A 19,901-nucleotide genomic window follows, 5' to 3' on the forward strand; every position below is an offset into this window, starting at 1 on the left:
GAATTACAAGTAACAATAACTGGATCGCTTTAGCACTGGGCGGGGGGGTTGGTCTGGTACAGCATTTTGTGCATTACCGCGTAAGTGGTGCCGAGGCATGCGGGGGCACGGTAGAGCGTGGCTGCGGGAGAGGCACCGGGCGGTGCCCAAAGTTCCCGCTGTCCCCGCAGGAGCAGGAAGCATCCCTTTGGGGTAGGGGCCCGGGGCTGGGGCGCTGGGGAGGGAGGGAAGGAGGGAGGGAGGGACGGCTGCCGGGCAGCCCCCTCGCAGCCGCCGCCGCAGTCCGCCTGGCTTCCTGGAAGGTTTCCCTGGGAGCGGGAGCGAGAGAGGCAAACTCTCTTTAAGTTGTGCCCGGGGAAAAGTTTCCCGGCCGGGGGGAGTCGGGCGGGCTCCCGAGCGCCAGCACCCCCCTGGCCCTGTTTGGTGCTGGGTTCTTGCTTCGTTCCTCGGCAAACCCGGGGAAAGGGCAAACTTTGCCTGGGAAGCTTCCCGGAGTCGTGTGGAGAGAAGGGGAGAAAGAAAACGATGTGTCTTCAGAGTGGCACCTCGCCTTGTTCTGTCTTCTGCTCTCACGGCCGGGGTGAGAAGAGGGGCTGAGGACAGCCGGAGCAGTGCTCCGTGCCCTGCCTGGTGCCGGCTCTCCCCGCTCGTAGCCCCTTCTAAAGAAGCACGTCCGAGCCCTCGTGGTGAAGAATCAAACCCCCCAAAAGTTGGATCCTTTTCGAAAACGGGGCCGGGGGGGCGCCGAGCCCGACGGCTCCTGCCCGCCGCACGCTCGGCAGCGGCGGAGCGCTCGCCGCGGCTGGGGCTTGACCTGCAGAGGGCAATAGTTGGACGCAAATGCTAACAAAGGCAGCGAGGCTCGTTGGCTCGGCACCGTGGCCGGGACCCAAGAATGCTGTGTAGGTAGGCAGCAGCGCTTAATTAATGTATATTGAAACAAAAGATCGGGTAAATTGTTTGATTTGTCTTTAGGCTACGTTTTCAAGGCTAATCTAATTCATAACTGTTAGATTTATTCTAAAGAGATTAACACAAACTTCCAGGAGAGGCATGCAGTTAACTCCAGAATTACCCTAAACACTAATTGTTTACCGGAACATTTACATTCAGCCGCTTGGATTCGTATTATTAGTGTTATTATTCTCTGCTAATCAGATAGGCGAGGTGGAAACGAACGGGAGCTTTCCTAATTGTTGTAGCGATTGACAGGGCGACCGCGCAGACTTCGGAGGAGGAGGCGGCAGCCGCCCGGCGCCCTGGCCATTGTCTGCGGGGCCGGGCCGTGCCGTTCAGCACCGGGCGGGCGGACAGCGCCCGGCCCCGGCCCCGGCCCCGGCCCCGCTCTCCCGCCACCCCCGGCCCGGCGCCTTCGGCCGGGGCTGGGGTGGGCTGGGGAGGAATTCGCCTCCCATTTGTCCTAGCAGCCCTTTCCCCCACTGGTGATGGATTTATTAGGGAGTGGAAAGGAGCACTCCGACGGGCGCACTGTGTCTCCCCGTCTTGTGTGTGTAGACGCGGCCGCCGTAGACGTCTGCAGCTTGTGTACTTACGATACTTTAATAATTACATATACGTCTCTATAACCTCATTATTCAGGAAAGACTAGAAAACGCGAGCAAATTGGAGTGTTGGCAGCAGGGGTGATTGCAGGTCTGGATGCACACTCCGTCTCTTCCCAACTCACCGCCCCCTTCCTCCCCCCCCCCAATCATATTTATCTGAGATTATGTCAAATTTCAGTGATCGGAAATGTCTTGCCCAAAAGCCATTCCTGCTGGAAAAAGTCAAAAGGGTTCCTGGCATTAAAACGACCTTGCGTCATTCCTGATGAAATTAGCAGCGCTGCATGTTTAGAGCTTTTCTATGGATGCACTTTGGTCACAGTAAGAAGTAAGAGATTTGGGGTTTAACCCCCCCATCTGTACAGGAGATGTCTGCTTTCATTAGCTGCGAAACCCGAGACTGGCACTCGAAAGCGCCTTAGACCTGCAGTCCATTTTTTACTTGTCTTTAAGTGCAAGCGATGGGAATTGCTAACCTCGGCTAAGAAAATTTCATTTCCCCCATCCTGCTAAACGGTTCTGGTCGACATATGTTTGTTATCAGAGAGAGGTGCTATGAACACAGAGCCATTTTCTTAGCAGCTCTTTGACTCTGTGTTACCATAGTCCCACACGGCATTGGTCCTTTCCCGTTGGGAAGTCATGAATAAGAGACTATGAAGCTTGCACGTCAGATCTTCCTCAATTAATCCACCATTAGCATGTTTGGGATCCTCTACTGGATGGTTAACAGCAGCTTTGGTAACTGTATGCTGTCCATACCCAATTATGCTCTGCTAAAAATGAACTCTGCAGAACAACCTTCCTGAGCTGTCAGTGTCTCCCGTTTTCCTATTTTAACGCTTGTGTGTAGTGGCAGGCGACAGATGGTGTAGATCAGATCGATTTGATTGCATTAGGCGATTTTTTTTTCCTCCTCTCCCCCCCGACTCCTCTTCTGGAAGCCCACATTCATCTGAGAGGCGATCGCCGGGGACATGGGAAGCAAGAGCAGCCGCCGATGTGTGAAAGCAACGAGACATGGCCAGCCAGAGGCGCCGGGGTCCCTTCCCGGGGTTTGTTAACATGGTAATCCGGCACCAGGAGAGAAAGCTGCTTTCTGCTGCCCAGAGCCCATTCCCCATCACACATCAGATGACTCCCTGGTTTTACACACAGTTGGAGTTCTGCTCGAAACCTGGATTTAAAGGGTAAGCGCTTCAATAGAGGTGGATTTCTGGCGGTTACTCGGGTAGGTGGCAAAAGGAGTGAGCTCCCAGCGATTTTAAAAAGAGGCTGCCTTTGAGCGGGAATGAATATTTTCTTCCTTCCTCCTTTCTTTCTTTTCCCTTTCTCCCCCCCCCCCCCCCCCCTCCCCCTTTCACCAGCGAGCCCCCTAATTCAGAACAATTTCTCGCACGGAAAGACATCGCGCCTCTCTATTGACGGATGGGATCGATATTCCCCCCTCTGAAATTTGCTTTTCGTGGCAAACCCGAGCTCTGCTCAGAGCTCCGCTCCTGATAGCTTAATTGTTTAATTCCCTCCATCCGTTCCCCTCCCTTCTGCCTCCCCCCCCCCCCCGGCCCCCCTCCCCGGGCACGGCAGAGGCAGTGGAGGTGCCCCCCGGGGCCCTTCCCCGGCCTCGCCGGGCTGGGGCTCCGGCACCCAGGCTCCTTCGGCGGGGGAGCGGGGCGGCAGCGCCGATAAACATGGCTTTCCGGAGCCGGTGAACAAAGGTATTTAATGCCGAGGCGGGCGCGCCGCCACCGGCACCTCCCGCATGCGGCGGAGAAGGTGCGAGGCGGGCGGCGCACCGGGGGTTGCGCTCCCCCGGTGCTCGGCGTGCCCGGGGGGGGGGGGGGGGGGGGGTTATGTGTGCGCCCGGGCGCGTCGGTGCCGGGGGTGGGCAGGGGCGGGGGGGGGGGCAGGGGCCCGCCGGCGGGAGGGGGCGCGGATGACCGGGCAGCCGGCGGCCGCGGGGAGCGGCGCGGCAGCGGGCGGTGCTCGGCGCTGTCCGGCGCCGCGGGTGCTGCAGGGCCCGCCGGGCGGTGGGTGCGGCGGGCCGGGCCGGGCCGGGGCGGTGCGGGGCGACCGCGACGGCGGGGCTGGGCAGGGGAAGTTTCGGAAAGGCGCCGTATTCGCGGGGGAGGGGGGGGGGATGAGGGGGGATGCTTGTCAGGGAGGGGAAGGGCAGTGTCAGATGGACATAGCGAGAATAAGGCTGGCGCGGCGCGGGTCGTCTTCTCCCCGAGAATCGCATTCTTTAATATTAAAAAAAAAAAAAAACACCAAAAAACCCACCCCAAAGTTTGGATTTCTGCCTAATTCTCGACGCATTTGTGGAGCGCCTCCAGATTTCGGAGAATATCGGTCTAGGTGTATCACTGTAGAGTGTTTTCGCCACGACTCGGTGCATTTTACTTTTTCAAACGGCTTTTGTTCAAGTTGAAGGAAACCCACTGCATCAGTTATTTGAGTTCCAACGCCAGCTAACGGGGTTACAGCCTTCAATTTCACAGCGGGGGAAAATTACGGTGTTTGTTATTTACTTTCTATCTGCCATTTAAAATGCAACTCGAAAGCTTGCCGTGTTAGAGGAATATAGGAAATTACACCTAAAATGAGATTAAGATAGAGTGAGTTGGATTTTTTTTTTTTTTCATTTAAGGTAATATGGCTATCAAAGTGTTTCTTTTTTATTTGTTTTTCTCTTTTCTTTCGAATTCAGACAAGAAACTGTGTTGCGAAACAAATGTTGTCTTCTCGTACGTTTTCGTAGGAAGCATGGTGGTAATATGTCAAGGAAGGCAAGGGCTCATGTTCAGGAAGGAATCTGTAGAAAAAGCGAGCATCTTGTATTAATTTCAATTGGAATCTAATCAACAAGCTGGTCAGTTACCGAGCGCAGTGGATAATGAGAGCTGTGCGTGCTGCATAATTACTCATGGCTGAAGAAGTGCGGAGTACCCCTGCTACGTGCGGGCTTTGCCCGTGCATTGCTAGTTTCTTTCCCCCCTCCCCGTCACTCACACAGAAGCTGTCCGTAGCGTCAGGAGCCGGGGTGAAATAACCCGGAGAAGTTCCTAATCGCCAGGCGAAGTGTGCTGTGCCATGACGTTGCAGAGATCCTTTCTATTTAGTTGGCGAACAATAAACGTTTATTATCACCGCGGCAGATCATCAGACAAAGCTTCCCCCTCCCGCCTCCCCCAAGTACGAGCGCTGCTGATAAGGGAACTGCTCCGGGTGACAGGCAGAGCCGCAGGCGCCATTTGGAAATAACTTCTTTTCTTTTTTTTCTTTCCTTTTTTTTTTTTTTTTTCCCTTCCTCCCCCCGGTTCGCCTTTTGCAAACATTTGCAGGGAGGCGGCAGGTGTCAGTGCGGAGGTGCGCGGCCGCTGCCGCTGCCCCCGCCCGCCGCCGCCGCCGCCGCGGCGGAGCCGCCTGCCCGGCTCGGCGCCCCGCAGCCAGTGGGCTCTGCCGTTCGGGCACACGCGGGGAGCGAAGCGCGCCGAATTCGTACTTTGAAGCCTTTTTTCGCCTTAGGTTTTCGTGGCACTAGGGAGGCCTGGCAGAGGAGTGCCTCTGCTGAGCTCGGAGCCTTTGCTATTTCTTTCTTTGATTTTCCTTCTCTTCATCGCTCTCCTTTTCGCCCTCCCTCCTCTTGGTAGCACATCGAGTCAGTGTGAGTCAGGACTTGTAAAACGCATTTCCCAAGCCCAGATGAAAGTCTCTCAGGCGTGGCTGCTGCTTTATCGGAGCTCTCCCAAGCCCACCTATGCAAACAGATTTGTAATATTTGTGTGCTTAACCGTGCATCTCTTTTACAGGAATCTGTTGCCGCGTGTGACATCCCTTGCGAGCTCCCAGAGAGAATTGATGGAGCATACAGCTAGGGAATAGGATGCCAGAGAAGCACAGAGGAAGAAAGCAGGCAATCGCCAGGTAAACTCAACCTTACTTTGATTTATTTCCGTTCACCTCGCCTGCAAGACCTTGCCCGCTCCAGTAAGGCAGCAGGAGAGCGGAGGGACTGTACGCGTGTGTATTAAACGCCCGCTCCTCTCGTTTGCCTCCGCAGGATGGGAAGGTTCAGCGTCCATTGGATATGGGACGAGATCACTCGGCACCCCTTGTGGATTCTCCTTCTTCTAGAGGGGAATTATAGTTATGGATTTATTGTCCCGGTGCAGCACTTCCAGCAGCAGCAGCCGCAGCAACAGCAGCAGCTTTCTGACTCTCTTCGGTGACGGGTATTCTTGGGTGGATAATACGGATTACGTTGTTATTGCTTAAGAATACGCGTAGTCGAGGAGAGTACCGGCGGCGGGCAGGCAGGCAGGCAGCGCGACCGCCCCCAGCCCACCAGCTGGCTCCTAACCTCCTCTAGTTGCCAAGGTAGCACCTTTTCCATCTTTTCCTACGCTTTGCAATGTTTCACTCTGTCTGTGTCTCTGCCCGGGCGGGGGGAGCTCGGACGCCCTGTCCCCTGCGGAGGGGGGTGCCCGCCTGTGTGCGTGTGCGTGGGAGCGAGCCCGGGGCCGGGGCGGGCCGGGGAAGGCTTTGCCGAGCCTCGCGGGAGCACGCCGCGGGCGGCCCTGGCCCGCCGGGGGCCGCGGGCAGGGGGAGACCGGGGGAGCCGGGGCCGCTGCGGGGCGCGCCTCCGCGGGGCAGCGCTCGGCGGGCTGCGCCGGCGCCGGGGGGAAGCTGCTCGCCCCGTGCGGGAAGCCCCGGTGCCCCGGCGCAGGCCCGGCAGCCCCCAGCCCGCGCCGCGCCCGGCGCCCGCGGCCCCTCGGCCTCCCCGGCGGGGAGCGCGGGCCGGGGCGGGGGGGAACCGGGGCGGCCGGCCCCGCCCGCCGGGGGGTCCCCACCCCCGGGACACGGGTCGCCCGCGGGGCCGGGGCGGCCCCGGCTCCGCCCGCCCCCGCCGGCGGAGCCCGGAATGCCGCCCCCTCCGCGGCCGCCGGTTTGCTGCGGGGCTGGGGCGCTGCCGGCGGGCGGGGGGGTGCCGAGCACCCGTGCTAGCGAGGCAAGGGGCACCCCGCACGGCCGTGGCCGCGCCCTGCCCCCCCGGGAAGCCCCCGTTCCCTGGGTGCCGAGGGGTCCGGCCACCCGGCCGCTGCGGGGGAGCGGGTTGCGGCCGATGGCTTCGAGGGGGTGATGTCCCCCCGGCCCCCTTATCCTCAGCCCGCCGTAGCAAGCTGGTGAGCGCAGGATTAGGAACCCCCTTTCACACCAGCCCCAGCTCGGCAGGTCGGGAAGCACCCAGCCGAACGCAGGTCTCGGCAGCCTCTGCGGCCCCAGGTTGAGATACGTGTTCGGGGCCAGGGCCGAGGGGTTGTTTCCCCCCTTGGAGCTCAGGCGGTGGCTTCTTTGCCCCCCCCCCAAAGAGCTCGGGACTCCCCGAATGCTACTTGCAGCTGGGCGGGCAGGAGACACAACCAAGGGAGAGTTGATTCCTCTTACTGGCCAAGCCATGCCCCATCTAACACAGAAAAAGAGGTGCATCCGTCCCTCTCTCCCATCTCAGCAGCAGGGCATGGGCTTTGGTTAAAAGCCTGGTCAGCCTTTCAGCTGCTGTGCTTAGGAATATCCAGGCATAGCATTCCTACTTGTAGTCTTTTTTCCCCTGCTTCTCTGCCCCAAGGACTGGCAAAGACAAGGAGCTGGGTGTGATCATCCCTATGTTTCCCTGTTCGAGAGCTCGCCACACGCCTAGATGATCCCAGGTCTTGTTGCCACGTAGTCGCCAGTGTGAGATTTCAGCCTTAAGTGAATTAGATCAGAAGCCATTTTAAAGCAAGACCAAGAGGACTGTGGTGAGATAGCCTTTTTGAATGGATCTTTCCCCAAGCTCAGCTATGACGAGGCTAAGAACGATTTTTAACATGGACGAGTCAGACGTGGGGTGATGGTTAAGTTGTGAGTGCGATGTGGGATGATGGAGAATGTCTTTCTCTCTGTCTCTTGCTTAGTGATTGAAAGGCCATGTATGTTCTGCTTAATTATTTCCAACAACTGCCAAAGGAATCTTACTCTGTTGCCTTCAGTAGCGAGTGGAGCGCTCGTTGTTACGCAGACGTGTGGATCTGTTATTCTTTAGACACATCTTTGATGCTAGCACTCTGATCCTTCTGTTTCTCTAATACCACTTGAAAGCAGATTTTTTTTTTTCTTGTAGTTTAGTATGTTCAACAGCCTCAGAAATAACGCTAAATTATGCTTTAAAAAGACACGATGAGCTGCTAAGTCATAGTCAGTTCAGCACCGTAACACAGCCACATTCACAAGTGCTGCAGGAACAGCGATGGAAATACTATTTTAAACATCCAGGTTTGTATTACAAACCTTGCTCTGATCTGAGCTTTTAGTTGACATTTTCCCTTGGGTCATGACTTAGAGTATTATCAGGAGTTCCCATTTCATCACATAAAGGATGTGGTTTTGTTTGCTCTTTGCTTGGTTGAGTATCTTGTGCAGTACGGATTGGACTGGTACCCATAAACACAAGCTTAGCAAAATGTTCCTTTATACCTGGGTTCTTCTAGTTGCTTTCTGTTTAGCATGATGAGCTGGTTTTGCTGAATAATGCCTTAATGACAGGGCTGATGCATTTTTAATGCATGTACTCTTTGTCATTGTCAAAATTAACATTTTGATGATTGTAGATTTCTTTTCTCTAAAATCTTTTGGGAATTGCTATGATATGTGGGTTAAAAGAGTGAAACTGTAAGCTCCGATCGGAGAAATACTGGATGTGCTCACCAAAATAATTATAAAGTGTTGTGTAAAAGCTCAATAGCATAAGGGCTCTTAGAACGATGTTTCCCAATAGCACGATCTCAGAGTGGCTCTCCCCGTTCATTAGCAGTTCCTGGGGTCTGTCACGTATGTATATTGAAGGACAGAAGCAGTCGTTTCTGAACAACATATCGCTAAGAAGAGACTATTTATACTGCGGGCCTGATCCTGGGAATGCACGTAGCTTCCACAGGACTGCTCAGGGGAGCAAGGTTGCTCATGTTAAATCCAAAATATTTGGGGCCAAATCCTACCATTCAATGCAATAGCAAAGCCCCAATTGATTTCACTGCAGGAAAGATTAGACCCCTAGTGAAAGGGATTTTTACAACACTACACTTCCTATTTTTTTTGCTTTAGAAATTGCGAATCCTGTGTACTAAAAAATGAGGCTAAAAACCCCCTGCCTCTAATAGTCTAATGTTATTTTATTAACAGCAGAAATTATACTAAAGGCTGTAGTGCAACATAATAAGAAATTACTTTATAAATAAGGGGTTTTAATTGTATCAGTACGAGTATTTTCTAAGACAACATTTTAGAATGAGGTTTGTGGCAGCACCAACCGTGTGTTAACAGCTGTTTTGGCGAGTGCATATTTAATTAATTTAGAATACTAATTTCTGTTCTAAAATTGTTTTTGTAATCTGCATCCTGGTAGAAAATTAAATAAAGAATTAGCCCAAAAATAATTACTTGAACTTAGCCTTTTTTTAAAGGCCATAATCCTATGAAGATTTATATCTCTGGGTAATTCTATCCGCTGGTGTAGCCTCGAAGGCTGCTCCCATAGGTAAGTCTTTGTCGCGCCAGGGCCCCCGTAGCAGCGTAGCCAACGGATGGAGGAGCGGACACTGGGGTGGCAGCCGCCCTGGTGCAGAGCAGGGTGCTGCAGGGCCCCCCCACGCAGCCACCCGTGATGCCGGCTGCTCCCCGCCCCAGCTCCGCGCCAGGGAGACGGTGACCGCTCCGGCCTTCCCGGAGCGGGGGACTGCCGAAAGGGCTGTGCGCCCGAGCGCCACGGGCACGTCGTGCCCCACGGCGGGAGTGGGCGAAGGAAGAGTAGCTTTGGTCCCTATTGCCCTGCGCAGGCAGGGGAACAGCCCTGCCTGGGTCTGCCTATAACAGGAAGCATCGGTCTGCTTAGCGATACCCTCAATTAAGTGACGAGGGCTGCCATTTGATTTTGGGTGCTCTTTCCACAAGTATTTAAGCCTACAGCCCTTACATGTATACATATTTCTGAATGGAATGAATACGTATATAGAGACACACATATATACACACACATGTCTGTGAAGGGAGGCTACAGCGTAATACGAAAAGCCCCCCTCTCCCAGACCTGACAGAGGCACAACTCCCACTCACCTCAGCAGGGGCCGTGCCGTTGCAGTGCGTATTTATGACCGGTGTTGTGATTCCTCTTGCTGCCTGCAAATTTGCCTAAAATAAATGCACACACTGTTGCATGTAGATATGTACAGTTACGCAGATGCCTTTCCTTGGGATCAATTCTGCTTGCTTTCCACTTTTAAGTCTACACCTGATTTTGAGGGGAGTGTAAGATTTCTTCCCATAACAGGTTATTGCCTTTCGTGCCAGTTTAGGTGGCTTCTAGTGTTCATAGGGTTTTCTTGAGGAAACTGAAAACAATAATACCTATACATCCACACAGCTATACACATACTTTGCAGTTGTAAGAGTAAGCTAACTAGGCTTTTTCTCTGGGTTTTTACATCATACTAGAAGTAACATATACAACTGGATTTTTATGCTTTTTTTTTTTTTAATAAATAGTGTGTTTACACACACAAAAGGCTTTTTCTTCTCTTCGTTTTAAAAGATTACTATTTTTCTGAAAAGCACCCCCCCCATGCTGTTATGCCCCTGGCTGTTATGACACCTCACCATTTGGTGCTGTAAAGGTAAATTGTAACACTCATTATTAATAATCATAAATTTTTACCAGATTCAGCATCTGCCTCCTGGAAGCTTCAATGGTGGAAACATTCCTGGGCTAATGCCCGTGATGCTTGCATGCTTTTTATTGCTATCATTTAGTAACCAAATTGCTCAAAAATCAAAAGACTTGATTATCACATACCTGCAATGCATAGAGCTATTTATAAATGTTGGCTCGATAATAACAATGACTCAAAAGAAATTTAAATGACGGGCCAAGAATAAGAAGTCTAAAAGTGAAACCCAAGTCAGAATTCATAGAGGTGATGGAAGGAGTCTGACATCGAAAGACAGAGAGGATCCTAAGGAAGGTAAAGAGAAGAGGCCTGGAGGTGATGGTAGAGGGTAGATGTGCCACGGCTTTGCAGACCCGAGGGCAGCCGAGAGGAGAGGCGCGAGGGACGGCAGGCAAGGAGGTATCGCAGCGTGGCGCTGGGAGAATGCACCAGAAGTGTGGAAACCAGAGTTGGAACATCACACACGTTTGATGGTTTGCTTTCTGGCAAAAACCAGCATCTGGTTAAAAGCAGCCAACAGAAAATTAGGTGAAATGTTCCAGAAACTAGAGGGGTTCATTGATGGGAAAAAGAAGAGCTCTGAATATATAGCTGAAGGGAGTTTTTTATAAATATATATATATATACACACATGAATATACATACCTAGCCAAAATTACATAATAATGCTCGTATAGATAAATGAAATGAGTATCCTCCTTTTGAAATTGTTCTCCTACAGAAACCAGTGGGAATTTTCCATTGATTTCAATGGGGCCAGAATTTCTCCTGTCTGCACGAAAGCGATGTAGCCTGGTGTGTGCAAATAGACCTAGGAGCTATGTAAGGAGAAAATGCAGCGTGGCTATCAAGAAACGTTTCCTTTCAGTGAACCCAATACCTCTCTAGCCAGCGGGTATGATGTAAAGTAACGGAGCAATCTCCATGCAGGAAAGCCCTTGCCTGGGAGATATAAAGTTAGCTTGGCCAAGACACTGCAGGCAGCAGTCACCCTACGAGGGTGGGAGAGCCACCTGGGGAGGCCTTCTTGCCTCTGACTTCTGCGATACACCTCCAGGAGCTGAACCGGCTCTGATAATTCCCCAGTATTTATACTACTAGAAAGAAAGAGGTAGGCCCATAAAAGGCTACTTAAACTTTCCAAGCTACTCTATCAGTGTATTTCAGATTAAGTCAAACTTAATCTTTTATCTGTTTCAAGGTCAGTTGTCACCATGGTACTGTTCCGTATCAGTTCATCTGAGTTATATGTAATGTACACCCCTTTCACATTATTACATTAAGTATGAAATGTTGGAAAAATACAGCTGACTTTAATATTAAGAATTCTGATTCATAATGTTGTTTGGAATATTAGCAGTTCTCTTACTAAGTCAGGACAATATCACAAAGTTTATTAACGTTCATAGGTCAAGCCTATCTTTTAAATCACTGAAAATCAATGACAAAGTGATCACCATGGGATTGGTCTTCTCTAATTGGAGAAAAGGGGACATTCTGAACCAGCGCTGTACAGCATTTGATTGTGCAGCCTGTTACCAAAAAAAGAACCATCTCACTGCATCTTACAGAGGCATTTACATAGATAATGTAGATTTTGTATGACTTCTTTTAGATTATCTGATAGTCATAGCTTTGCAAGTATTCACATTCTCCTAACAAGAAGTTGATAGAAAATTCAAATAGAGAGGCATCCTGTAATTACTGCATTATAAAGGAATTTTTTTTTTTTTTTTAAGTTAGGTGGGAAATAATAAGAGCAGGGAGGCTTGATGCATTAATGCTTCACACCATCTGGAAACTCATCCTTTAACAATCATTCTTTGGGAGGTAACTTACCTGGTTACTCCAAGCAAATGGAGAGTAGTATTACCTCTTCATCAAATTGCCAAAAACATTCCTCTGAAATCCAAAATTATACAGTTCAATGCCTGCTGTTTTACTGGAGCAACAGTTATTACAGTCTTGATGCTCTGGTTGTTAAAAATCACCACTACAGGGAAAAATTGTTTCTTGTTCCCCTACTTTCGTTCCTCTGCTGCCTGCCTGTCCCCCTTCCTGTTTATGATACATGCAAAAGGTTTGAGGGTACAGAAGGGTTTTTCTTTCTCGACACATTTTATTTTAGAAATGTCAGGATCATTTAATTTCCTATTTTTTTTCCTGAATGTCTTGAACTATAGAGAAGAGCAGTGGAAACTTTTTCAGACCTCAGTTTAAGAGGTGGAGATTTTTCCATTTTTAAGAAAGAGGCCCTCTTCTCTGCTTGTTTGCCAGGGGTCTGAGTTATGCAGAGGACAATAACATAATTACTTTCAAGGTTTCAGTACAATCCTTTTCTTTTTGACTGTGCCTGTAATATTGTCCTTTGTTGTGTTATGACATGATGTGGCTGTTGTACATGTGATGACATAAACCCATTTGCCTTCAGCCATTCCTAGACCCCCTTGTTGAAAACAGGATCTGCAAGTCCTGCTCTAGGAAGCAAGAAACAAAACCACTCCCTTTTGCTCTTCTTGTTTAGGTGCTCGTCATTTCTGTGTATGTAAATTCTTACCAGCGAAGAATGCAGGACCAGTCCAGACCCTCGGTTAGAGATGAAAATAGAGATGTTTCATTTTCATTTGCTGGAGCTGCAGTGAGTCAGTGCTGCTCGTTCTGCTCCAGCCTCCCTGGTACAGAGGGAGGAAAAACTCCAACAAGGGAAAGGAGGCTGCATGCGCATGATGCGAAATCCAAGAAAAGCAAACCAAATAAGATAAATTCCCCCCCCCCCCCCCCTTAGCTGGAGTTTTTATGTTTTCATTTTTACCAAATGCCACAATAAAGTATTCCACATTTCCTGGATGCAAAACTTAAATATGTGCCCCATAGAGAGGCTCAGAATAATAGCTCTGCTTTCTCTAATAAAATCTCTCTTCTGAGATTAACTCTGGAGCTAGCAGTAAGGTCAGTATTTCATTTCATAGAAGTCAGCTCACGCTGACAAGGGTTTGGCCTTCTTAGTGATGGGCTGTTTGCTGCTCAGAAGTGTGAGGAATGGCTTTCTGAAATATCGATAGCTTGCCTTCGCTAGAGTTCATGGTCAAATTTAGCTGGCCAGTATCAATGTGCTACAGCACCCAGACTGAAGGGCTGAGAGGCTTGGGCCTTGGGCCAGCCGCTAAGGTTTGCTTTTCAAATCAGAGGCTAACTCTTCCATAAGTGTACATCAGTGATTTATAATAACGTCAAATGAGATTTGTGTCAGAGTAGCCCAGACTACAGCCTGGACTTGGGATTTGAAAAGGAATAGAAGAATTAGGCTGAGACCATTAGTATTCTGTTTTCATTTGGGTTTGGTGTGCGTGTGTGTAAATGTGCCTATACTCACATGTGCACGCATGCAGAGCTGCATTTCCTTCCCAGGGCCGTTTCCCATGGCTGTGTGGCTGCCGTTTAACAAGGACCGAAGAGCACAAAATCTCCATCCTGGTGTGGTTTGATTGACATGTGCAGAGATGTCACATAAAGGCTCTGGGATCCCGCTTCTCATCCATAAAAGGAAGGCATGCAAGCTTCATCCCCGGCTAAACCCTTTGCACAATATACATCAATAATGAGGCAGCATCTATTTATATATTGCTCACTGGAAATGACTGAATTCAGACAGAAGTTGGTGAGGCAGCCTGAGCTCCACCAGCCTCCATGGAGTCTATTGTTAGTACCCAGGATGACTCCTCAGGCAAACGGGGAAGAGAGGCACGATTTGGAGCCTACCACGCCACGGGGAGGAATATCAGCTTCGGCACTTGGCAGGTGGTGTCTCCTCTCAGAGAATGCCTTCGATGGCTCTGCCAGGACCTGCCAGTCATGGAGGAGGAATGCAGGAGAAACGGTCGCAAGAGCACAGCCCCATTGCTGCTCCCCGGGAAGCGGCACGCTGACCTGGGCTTACCCGCAGGGTGCCTTTCTTCATGAGAAAAGGAGATGTCCAAGAAGGAATGGGAGGGAGGCAGTACTAGCTTGATACACGCCGATGCCTTCTTGCCACGTCATTGCAGAAGGTTTTCAACAATATTTCTTCTTTACCTAGAAAAAAAGATGCAGTAAAAAAGCCCCATCTGGCATTACGATGTTGGTTAGGTAGGTCTGGGTGGCTGATAGTCCAGTGACGAGGCTGAGGTACAGTGCCGCACATGCCTGTGACAATGAAAACTTGCTTGTCTGTGAGATGTTTAGCGTAAATAAGGCACTCAAGACCCCTTATCAAAGCACAATCCGGACAGTGCTTTTGCTCTGTGTCCTTTTTTACTCTTCCTTTCCTCTGTGGCTCTTGTGTACTTTGCCCATATGCTCTAAAGCTATTTTGTTTTCAGTTTTATGTGTGTTTTATGTAAATTAGAAGAATCAAGCTCCTCTGCTTGCTAAATTATAAATTGAGTGGAAACTGGTTGACTCTCTTTAGACTATGTCTACAAGTTATACAAAATGTAAGTAATCAAGCTGAGCAGACTGGGCTGGAGAGGGAAAATACGTCAATAGCGTGGGCCACATGAGCTGCGTCCACGCATCCCCGTATACTGCCGCTTGCCTTTGCAGCCTTGAATGTCTCTTTCCTCTAAAGTGCCAATCTAACTCCTTTTAGACCATTCTCAGAGATGCAGGTTTATTGCCTCCTTTGGTAGTTTGCTCAGCATATTCATTACGCCTTGTATAAATAAACTACTCTTAAAGGCTTGTTTCCACTCTCTCGCTTTAGGACCAGAGTAGATCCAGACTGCCTCCTCTGGGAGCACTGATTCATTTTGTTTCCCTTCTTCCCCTTGTAAGTCAAAATGCCTCCTGAGTTTAGTGTCTGTCTCTTTGGCTTACTCCCTGCTTTGGCTCAACTGCCCCTATGCCACACTAATTTTTGTACACTTTAGTTTTGCCCTGGGTTGTCTTTTCCTTAGTAGCCCACTGCAATCCCACAGAGCAGGGCCGTGGTGTAAGTGCGGGAGCCTGGCAGTGGCTGGCAGTCTGAGAAATGGTGCCAGGAGAGCAAGGGAATCGGCTGGTGTCTTGGGACTCTCTGAAATGGTGGAGAATCAGCTACAGGGGAGAAAAGACAGCCTCGCTGTGGCCTGTTACTGCACAGTTAGACCAAGTTTTAAGAAAAAGGGGACTAAAATCAGACCCCTAAATCTATCTTTACACACTTAAAAGCAGGCTGAATTTTGGGAGCCAGGTAGAACCAGCGTTATCATAAGCAGATACGGGCATGGCCCTGCTCTACAGTCTGACTTCAGGGTTCCTCTTAAAAATGGCAATTTTCAGACGATTGTGACAAAACAAACTGCCCCTAAAAGAGGAGACTGACTGCGGCCTCAGCACAGGCAGGGATGTCTGGCAGGCAGTGGCCGTGCCGGCACCCGCACTCTGCCAGCACGTCTGGCAGCACTAACCGAGGGCAGCCTTGTGCCGCCGCCGGCAGCCCGTCCGCCCCACGAGCACTGAGCCACGTCGGGGCCAGAGCTCGGGATAGCTCTGCTCTCTGTCCTTCACTTCCACGCCAGCCGGAGAACAGAAAAAAACATCTTCAGAGAGGTCGCGTAGCGCAGCTCTCATGAAATCTTGACCAACTTTTTAAGGCCGGCAATCACGAAGACTGTGAATGCTATTGCCGTGGAAAATTCAGGTTAGAAACGAATCGCTGCGGAGGGGGTAATTGTGGGTGGTGGGTGGGCTCTGCAGGCACGGCCCCAGGGGCACAGGCCTTTGGTGGGTAGCACGTTGCCACGTAACGCACAGGCCTCTGCGCCTGCTGGGTCCGGGGTGCCCGTGCGGGTCCCGAAGCCCTCCCAGCCCAGCCTGCCTGCTGGGATGTGCCACTCTTCGGGCACGGTACGCTCTGCTGACTCCAGCGGGGCTGAAGCGTGTGCTTTGTTAAAGGGGATCCCAACTGAGTTGGTTTTGCCTGAGTAGACAGATGGCCTTCAGGAGTCTCGGGCTAGGACCTGCAGGGCATAAATGGGAACCTCTCTGCTCAGGCTCTGCCCTGCAGTTACTTGAGTTTGGGCTTTCTTTCACTGAGTTCATAAAACAGAGGCTTTTTTTTTTAATTCATTAAGTACTTTGATTCAGTGATATACCATGAGAACGTGGTTTATTCTGTCCAGTCAAACGTTTACTGAGAAGTGATAAAAAACATCCAACCTGCCTTTTTAGAGCTGCTTATTTTATTTCAAAGGGAAGGCATAACCTTTCATTTCCTGGTGTGATTTTTATTAAACCTCTGCCTATTTTATTTGTCAGACCACATATAAATTTACTACCACTTGTGTTTCCAAATAAAAGACATATAGGTTGATAAGCGGTCTGTAAGTCAAGCTGCTATTCCTTGAAACTCATAAAAGGATCATTTTAATCCATGGAATTGCTAATTAAAGCTGCTTCTCAATACGCAAAAATTAAGTTAACAGTAATTAATGTAGCCAGCCTGGAACCTTAGGAAGCTACTGCCAGCAAGTGTCTTTTGGTGCACTCAAGAGGATGCAGTTTGATTGTTGGCACCAACAGACAGGTTGGGAATTGTAAACATGGTAATTAGCAGTAAGTTTCTGGATCTCAACTTGCCAGACTGGCAGTCTGATTCTTGGAGTAGTTGTCGCATGGGAGGAGGGAAAAACAAAGTAAGGGAATTAGAGCAACCTTGCATTGCTCCGCCAACATATGCCACTGGACCAATGTTTTTCTTGGCAAAGATCTCTGACAAGGAGTTTAAAAGCAGCATTGCAGCCCTACTGCAAACTGTGAACCTCACTGCAGGCATCAACCAAGCAACTGTCTCTGGCTCTTCTGCTCAAACTATGAGTGTTGCTCCATGGAAAGGAATTGTAGAGTCTGAGATTCCCCTGCTCCACCTCTATAGTGGAGCACAGTGTTGCTAAGGTTATCAACAATAATGGGATTAAAAAGAGTTAAAATCCAGCTTTTGCAGTAATCCCGGAGTATTCTATTGTTGAGCTATCAAAGATTAAGGTTATAGTAACCTTATTAACCCTTGGTGTAGTGTAAATAAAAAGTAAATGTCAACCTTAATTTTACCATGAAATTAAATCTTCACTTCTCTAAATGATGATTCAAAGCCAGCTTACTCCAGCCAACGTGGTTTACGAAAATACGGAACCCACGTGAATTTAAGAAATCCCGTCTGAGAGAAAGAGAGGGAGAAAAGGGTGATAAAACATGGTGTTTGTTTTGTTTAACGTGAAAAAAAATTAATATTCATCCAGCTTGTATGTCTGCAGGAACTAGCCCTAGAGCCAACAAAGTATGCAAAAATAAGGTAGGGACCAAATGCTCACGGTGTAAATCCCTGTGATGCAGTGAACAGTTCCCCCAGACTGCAGCAGCTCAGGCTCAGGCTCTGGCCCTGGGCAGAACAGCCACCCCTGTGCCAGGCAGCAGCCCCAGCACTGCTGGTGGGTGGTTGGTGTCCCTGTCCCCTGCTCGCCGGGCACTGCGCGGCCTCGTTAGTGCTACCCCAGCGCCAGGGACAGGGGGCCCTGACATAAGAGCTTGAACTGAGCATTGCTCCACCAGTGCTTTCAGTGCCAGAGATGAGGTGATGGAAACCAAAAAATGTCAGAAATAAAATGGCTGCTGAACCTTCTAGAAACAGAGAGCCAGGTGCTGGTGTGAAGGGCACAGGTCTTCCTGGCTAAGCCGATTCCCAGGGGGTGGGAGCTGCCTCTTTCGGCAATGGATGGTTCCCTCCTCACCTGTGCTGGGCACAGCCCCTGCTCCCCCTGCCCACAGAGGCTGAATCTATAAGTAGGTCTGAAACTGCCTTCTTGGACTAGCTGTCCTACCTGAAGAGAAGGAGGGATGGGCAGACTGGGTTTTTCTTAGAAGTCTATGGGATATTGTCCAGGTAAATCTGTATTTCCTTGTGGGGTGCAGGAGGGGAATTAGAGTGGGCAGAAATAGGCTGAGCGCCCTTTGTTACGCTTTTTTGACTGGGAGGAAAAAAACCGTAGTGGTAAAATGGGGTGATTCAGAATGATTCTGTATATTAAATAACTCAAATGCTTACTCTGAGTCTCTAGCAGAGAGGTAATTAAGTATTAGGGAGCTGCCTGTAGCAGGAAGTGAGCTCTGGAGGGCAAGAGGCATTGCCAGAGAAAAGAGATGGTTTCAGTGGGGCTGTTCCTAGGGACAGGGGCTTTGCCCCTTCAGCAAACCCCTGTCTGCCCCTTGGCATCTGCATGTCCTGGAAATTACTGGCTCTGCGGATTGGTAGAGGCGGGGAGTGGGCACGCTCTGCCCCTTCGTATTGCTTACCCCAGTCCTCATGAACTCTGGTGAGTTGTGTTATGGAACTCAGACTCATAAAAGAGGTCAGTTTAGGATGGTTTTTTTCCCCTCCACTCACTGAATCATACTCTTCCCTGGTGTAAATTGTCACATCTCCAAGGCGTGCACCAGTTCAGATGTGCCTGCTGGGTCCTGGGCTGCCTCTGTACCCGCTGCCGCTGCAATTGCTACCACAAACACCAATCGGCTTGCTCTGGCACTTCTTGTCTTTCCGCAGTGTAGGAATAGACAGTGGGCCCATGGGGTTGTTCAGAAATATTGCCGGTTTCCAGTGCTGGCATAATGCTCCCTTCTAGGTAGTATCCCTTTTCTGGACGATTTCCCGGTAAAATAGTAAATGGCAACTGCATAGCAGTAAAGGCGATGGCGTATTTGTTTGACTGACGTTTCAGAGCCTGCAGAGCAAATGCAATTAGGATCCACAGTGTGTTGCAGCTTCCTTTCTTCATTTCCCTACCCTGGAAGAGCTGCTGTTAGATTCAGTTTAAGCCTGGTCCCCGCTCCGTGTCAGCCTTGGAGTGGGGGAGAGGCTCTGGGAAGGGAGGGTGGCATGTCCCCGAGCCCCTGCGGGCACCCTCTGCATCAGAAGCAGCTGGCATCTCGTAGGGCTCAGGTGGGACAGGAGCTGCTGCCACCCTGCTGCTGGCACTGCAGCCCCGGGGCAGGACAGAAGTGATTTTGTTAGTAGGTGTGAGCTTCCCCCGGACTCAGCAGAGTTGGCACTGGCATGGCCCTGCAGTTCTCGGACTTGCACTCCTCATCGGGGAGAAATCCCCATCGGTGCCTGCGGATCCCTGCCAGGCAAAGCAACCCAGGGCTTGGGCTCCCCCAGTCTTCACCGGGGGCAACGGATGCTTTCTTTGGAGTTTTTGCAGGGTCAACTGTCGCTGCATTGCGAACACTTTGATACACACTTGGCATCAGAACGAGGTGGGGGAAAAAATGGTGGTAATCCTTCAGATTTGTCCGAAGGAGGTAATTGAAAACAAATTGCTACCGAAAGCTGAGGGTCACAGTTAATTGCGGTAGAGCGCTGCGGGTCACTCACCTGTAGGGAAAGACAGCTAAAGAACAGGCAGGGGTCAAAATTCTTTCTCTCCTGGTGGGGAAAGAGACTCTCAGCCGTATAACTTGGTTTGTAGGTTATTCTGTAGCTCATAGACCCCGACATGAAAATCCAGGCTCGCCGAGCAGCGCTGTAATTGCTGGAAGTAACGCAGTCGGCGAAGGCAGG

At 50.4% G+C, this 19,901-nt stretch overlaps 1 long non-coding RNA gene across 6 annotated transcripts in view; it reads left to right on the top strand.

The window, feature by feature from the left end:
- The first annotated feature begins 1,753 nt into the window (after nt 1-1,753).
- LOC115349236 overlaps nt 1,754-19,901 on the top strand; it is a 47,970-nt gene continuing 29,822 nt past the window's right edge. For 2 of the 6 annotated variants that reach the window (XR_005933740.1, XR_003926040.2), the window contains exons 1-3: nt 1,754-2,755; nt 5,378-5,492; nt 5,629-5,945. This is a non-coding gene — a long non-coding RNA (uncharacterized LOC115349236). Of the gene's footprint in view, nt 2,756-4,959; nt 5,233-5,377; nt 5,493-5,628; nt 6,337-19,901 lie in introns of those variants that run through there. The other 4 variants (XR_003926039.2, XR_003926041.1, XR_005933739.1 and 1 more) reach the window with 3 other exon arrangements.

Source organism: Aquila chrysaetos, chromosome 12 (genome assembly GCF_900496995.4).
Source record: "Aquila chrysaetos chrysaetos chromosome 12, bAquChr1.4, whole genome shotgun sequence".
In the NCBI taxonomy this organism is placed as follows: domain Eukaryota; kingdom Metazoa; phylum Chordata; class Aves; order Accipitriformes; family Accipitridae; genus Aquila; species Aquila chrysaetos.